This window comes from Orycteropus afer, unplaced genomic scaffold (assembly GCF_000298275.1).
Source record: "Orycteropus afer afer isolate SDZICR_OR568_19922 unplaced genomic scaffold, OryAfe1.0 scaffold00027, whole genome shotgun sequence".
NCBI classification, from domain to species: Eukaryota; Metazoa; Chordata; class Mammalia; order Tubulidentata; family Orycteropodidae; genus Orycteropus; species Orycteropus afer.
The window spans coordinates 17,694,357-17,699,841 of NW_006921614.1; the positions used below are offsets into that span (position 1 = coordinate 17,694,357).

General features: G+C 43.7%; 1 pseudogene; it reads right to left on the reverse strand.

Moving 5' to 3' along the window:
• Positions 1-466: 466 nt before the first annotated feature.
• LOC103192419 overlaps positions 467-5,485 on the reverse strand; it is a 45,593-nt pseudogene continuing 40,574 nt past the window's right edge.

Sequence of the window (5,485 nt, forward strand, 5' to 3'; positions counted from 1 at the left end):
ATGTGAGAGCTGGACAATGAATAAGGAAGATTGAAGAAGAGTTGATGCTTTTGAGCTGTGGTATTGGAGAAGAATGGTAGGAGTACCAGGGTCTGCTAAAATGACTAACAAATCTGTCCTCAAGGAAGTGCAGCCAGAATGTTCCTTTGAAGAGAGAATGGCCAGACTTTTTCTCACCTACTTTGGTAGTGTTGTCAGAAGGAACCATTCCCTGAAAAAGGATATCCAGGGAATGGTTGCTTGGTAAAGTGGAGGGTCAACAGTGAAGGGGAAGGCCCTCAATGAGATGGATAGACACGGTGGCTGCTATGATGGGCTCAGGTATAGCAAGGATCATGAGGCTGGCACAGGACTGGCCAGTGTTTTTTTCTGCTGTGTGTGGGGTCACTATGAGTTGGAGACAACTTGATGGCACCTAACAACTACAACAATATATATATAGTCTTGCTTCGCTGGAGAACCCAGCCTAAGATGGTCTCTTTCTTGGCTCCTCAATTGGTAGGGGTGTCCCTCTTGAGGAAAAACCTGCACAACCAGGTGGGTACTGGGTCAAGGCCCCTCCAATTCTAGCTGTGGCAGCAGCTTCAGCAATGCTTCTTTCTTTTGGGGTAATCACCTGTTGGAATGGCCCACCTACCCTGCACACTGGCCCATCAAGTTCTGCAGGGGCCTGGGGCATTGAAACACCAGCTGGAATTCCTCTGACAGAGGCCCTAGTGATTCCTGGGCCTCCAGCACCTCTAGCAAGTGGTACTCAGGCAATGCCAGTATCTTTGGGAGGAGGCCTTTAAAGTCATTGAGACTAGGGTCTCTCCTTGAAGCAGCACCAGACCAAGGACTCACTTCTCCTCCCTTTTTGCCTTTTCTGCCTGTTTTGAGTTCTTCGGACCCAATGAGGGTCAAAGGTTTCTTACAGCAATTTCAGACCAGGCTGCATTGGGAAAGCCCTTTGGGCTACAGCTTTACAAATAGCCAATGAGGCCAGAAAATCAAGCTCTCCCCTCTTACACACTTGGTCTTTCCAAACTCATCACAGTCACGGAGGATCAAGTTCATACGGTTGTTGAAAGCCTTCAAAGTACTGATGAAGACATGGCTATCTTGCAGGTTGCACCTCGTCCTATAAATGTGCTACAGCACCTTACTGCTCCTTCACACAGTTGAGTGGCTTCAGCTTTCAATGCCTTGAGTAGTTCCAATCCACAGCTTCCTCCCTCATCGCCACTATCATCACTCTACAACAAACTCTGAAGCCCTAAAACTGTGAGCCCAAGGCTTGTGACTCTGATTCCTGCCAAAGTCACCTCTGCACAGGCCTAGACACTGCTCAATAGCCCAATTCCCACCACTGCTACCAGAAATCTCTTTCCAAAAGTTTTAAAATATTGAACTTTTTCTGAATAGACATACTTCTACAAGAGAACTATTTAAATAAGAAGAAAATTTCAGTTATCCAATTTTAGTTTTTTGATCATTACTATTAAATCTGTCACCCAGCAGAAGGTTAGCAATAAGTAAGCCACAATTGTTATGAAACAAAATATGTTTAAATTCTTTTCAATGTCTCCCTGTGGAGTAGCTTATTTCAGAAGTTTCTTGACCACACACTCAAAGATATTTGTGCACTGTAGTTGTTGCTCTGGAGCTCAAGAGCAATGGGGCATTTCAAAAATCTCTAAAATAGAAGTTAATGTTCATTTTCAATTCCAAAAATTGGTCTATTGCTGTTGTTCCCTGACCCTCCATTTCCCAGTACATTTTTTTCTCAATCTGCTAGAATTATAGCAAGGAACATTTACTTTGTGGTTTCTACTTGAATAACCATTAAATTCTCTAAATTATGCTTTAAATTTTTTATTTTTTATTATTATGTAAGTACTTATAGTATAAACCATTTATATATGTGATCACCAAAGACAAACAGTGTTTAATAGTCATAGTACATAAAAACAAAGCTACTACTTTAATGATATGTTATCTGTTCTACAAAATTAGTAGAATATGTACAGATTTGGAAACTTAATATCTTTGCAAAGTTCTGAAAAATATTCAACTTTTTAAACAGGCATACTCTTTACCAGAGAAATATTCAAATAAGGAGAAAACTCCACTTTTATAACTTGAGCTTTTCAACATTATTATTTACACTTAGTCCCATCTCCTCTGGCCTACATGAGAACCTAGCTCTTAAAGATCCCCTGTATCCTGCACCATCAATTTGAATGGGTCATTGCCAATAGCAGACAAGTAAGCCTTATTCTTGCTCATCATAAATAATGTCTCCCTTTAATGCACATAGAAGCTCTGGTGGAGTGATGCCTAAGGAATGTGACTGCTAACCAGAAGGCTGGAGGTTCAAACCCACCAGCCACTCCTCAGAAGGAAGGTTGTGCAATCTACTTCTGTAGAGATACTGCCTCGGAAACCCAAGGAGGGGTCACTATGAATCGGGTCCAACTTGATGGCACTGAGTTTGGTTTAGTTTTACTGCACATAGGTAGTTCTGATGGTATTGTGGTTAAAGCATTTGTCCGATAACCAAAAAGTAGGCAGTTTGAACCCACTAGCACTCCATGACAGAATGATGAAGTAGTCTGCTTCCATAAAGATTCATGGCATGGGCGATCCTCAGTCTATACGACTATGAAACTAGATGGTCCCTCACTGCCACTGTCAAACACTCAGAGGGGGATCAAAGTAGGAGATCCTGGATAGAGTGGGAGAACATCATTTAAAAAAAAAGGGGGGGGGACCAGGTTTGCTGGTCTGACAGAGCCCAGTAAACACCCTGAGGCTATGACCCCTAGCTGCCCTTCAGATCTGCAATTGAACCCACTTCTGTGGCTTGCAGCCAAACAAAAGACAGGCAATGAGCTGAACATTTACATTAGGTAGATACACACCTTGGAGAGATCAGTCATGGAAGAATAGAAGGACTGTGTATGCACAAGGAGGCAGCACAGGGAGGCAGCTCAGGGGGCAGGAGTGCATGGGAGGGAAGGACACAGGGAAGAGCTAACTATGAGGAGGAAGTGGGAGTGTCGCACTGTGGGAAATTGCAGTCAATGTCATGAGACAAAGTGTATGTGAGCTGCTGTGTGGAAGGTGAATTTGCTCTGTAAACCTTTCACAATAGAAATTAGAAAAACAAAAGAAAAGAAAGATTCACAGCATGGGACATACTATAGGGCTGTTCTACTCTGTCCTATAGATTCCCTATGAGTTGGAAGCAACTTGTCAGCAATGGTTTGCTTTTTTTGGGGGGAGGGGAGAGGTTGACAGCCTTGTGTCTGAAATCCACCGTACTTTTTCCTGACATGGTACAACTATCTTGCATACAATAAAAAATATACTAATCCTCTTCCCAGCAGAGAATACAAAATCCTTGAGTTATGTTCACATTTGTTCTTGATATCCTGAAACTTAAATACTTGTAGTATGCTCATCCATTGCCCCAGATTTCTAAATAGCCAGAAGAACATTAGAAAAAGGGAACAAATTACTAATACTGATTTCTCCATGAATATCACATCCTTCTGATAACAGCCTGAACACGCAACACACTCCCAGAGCATTAACACATGGTAAGTAGCTTTTTTAACTTACAACAATACACCACATCAGAACAAATTTGGACCATTTTATTAGTAATAGTATTATTGTAATTTGGGTGAAAGTTTACAGAGCAAATTCATTTTCTGTACAGCAGTTCATACACATTTTGTCTCATGACATTCACTGGAATTTTCCACAATGTAACAGCTCTCTTCTCACTTCCTCCCTGTAGTTACCTCTTCCCTGTGTCCTTCCCTCCAACGCACTCCCGTCCCATGAGCTGTCTCCCTGTGCAAACACTGTCCTTCTGTTCTCCCATGATTGATCACTCCAAATAGTGTATCTACCTGATGTAAATATTCACCCCTGTGCTCTGGTAAGGAGCTCTGGTAGCGTATGCCTAAGGCACTTGACTGCTAACCAGAAGGCTGGCGGTTCAAACCTATGAACCACTCGGAGGAAGGAAGATGGGGCAGTCTACTTCCATAGTGATACTGCCTCAGAAACCCAAGGAGGGGTCACTATGAGTCGGGTCCAACTTGATGGCACATAACAACAAGAGCAACATGCTCTGGTAGCATAGTGCCCAAGGCACTTTACTGCTAACCAGAAGGCTGGCAGTTCAAACCCACCAGCCACTCCACGGAAGGACGGTTAGATGATCTAATCCTGTAGTGATACCACCTCGGAAACTCAAGGAGGGGTAGCTATGAGTCGGGTCTGATTCGATGGCACATAACAACAACAACATGCCTGTCTATTATTTGGATGGAAGCCACAGGAGTGAGTTCAGTTCCAGACCTGAACTGTGCCTAGGGGCTATAGTCTCAGAGATCTCATCAGGCTCTGTGAGACCAGCAAACCTTATCTTTTTTTCATGATTTTGAGATTTGTTCCACATTGTTCTCCCATTCTGTGCAGGATCTCCTACACCAGTACCAGCTGAGTGGTTGACAGTGATAGCTGTTGTGTTAGATTGGGTTCTCTAGAGAAACACACACACAAAAAAAAACAGCAAGGTATATATATATATATAGAGAGAGAGAGAGAGAGAGATTTATCTTAGGTAAATGGCTCACAAGCGTATAGAAGCCGACAAGTCCAGGCTGAAAAGTCCATCTCTGGAGGAGGTGGAGCTTGCAGCCGCCTTGGTTCCCTCAAGCACAGCAGAGCCGAGAGATTCAAGCTGGCATGCAGGATATTGGTTGTTGTTTCCAATAAAAGATGAATCCGAGACCTCCAGGGCGAGCGGTGAGCCACTCACTCAAGGAAGTCTGTAGTTCGGAATGCCGTTCTTCCAGATTGTCCTTGGAATATCATTGCAAGCAGGCCACACCCCTAGGGAAACTCCCCTTGGGCAGACCGGCCACTCAGAACTCAGTCATCTGATCTCATCATGGGAACAACCACCCACAACTGGGGTCTAGCCAAGTTGACATACAGCTCCAACTATCACAGCTGTGCACCATCTAGTTCTTCTGGTCTCATGGTCATATAGGCTGAGGATCACATGGCCTACCAGTTCCTTGGACTAATCATTTTCATGAGTCTTTGGTTTTCTTCATTCTTGTTTCCTCTGGACAAGCAGAGATCTATCATTACATCTAGATGGCCACTTTTAAGATCCCAGTTGCTACTTTCCAAAGTAGGATATAGAACAATGTTTTCATATAGTATGTTATGCCAATTGAGCTTGATGTCTCCTATGACCATGGTCTCAAGCCCATACATCCAACTGCTCCTTCCCTCTGGGTAGCTGGATGTGGCCAAGAAGCCACCACAACCTTGCCCCTTGTCACCTCGACTATACACCTGGATGTTCTTAAAGAACATGTTGTTGTTGTTGTTGTTGTTATGTGCCGTCGAGTCGGCCCCGACTCATAGCGACCCCTCCTTGGGTTTCCGAGGCAGTATCACTACGGAAGTAGGA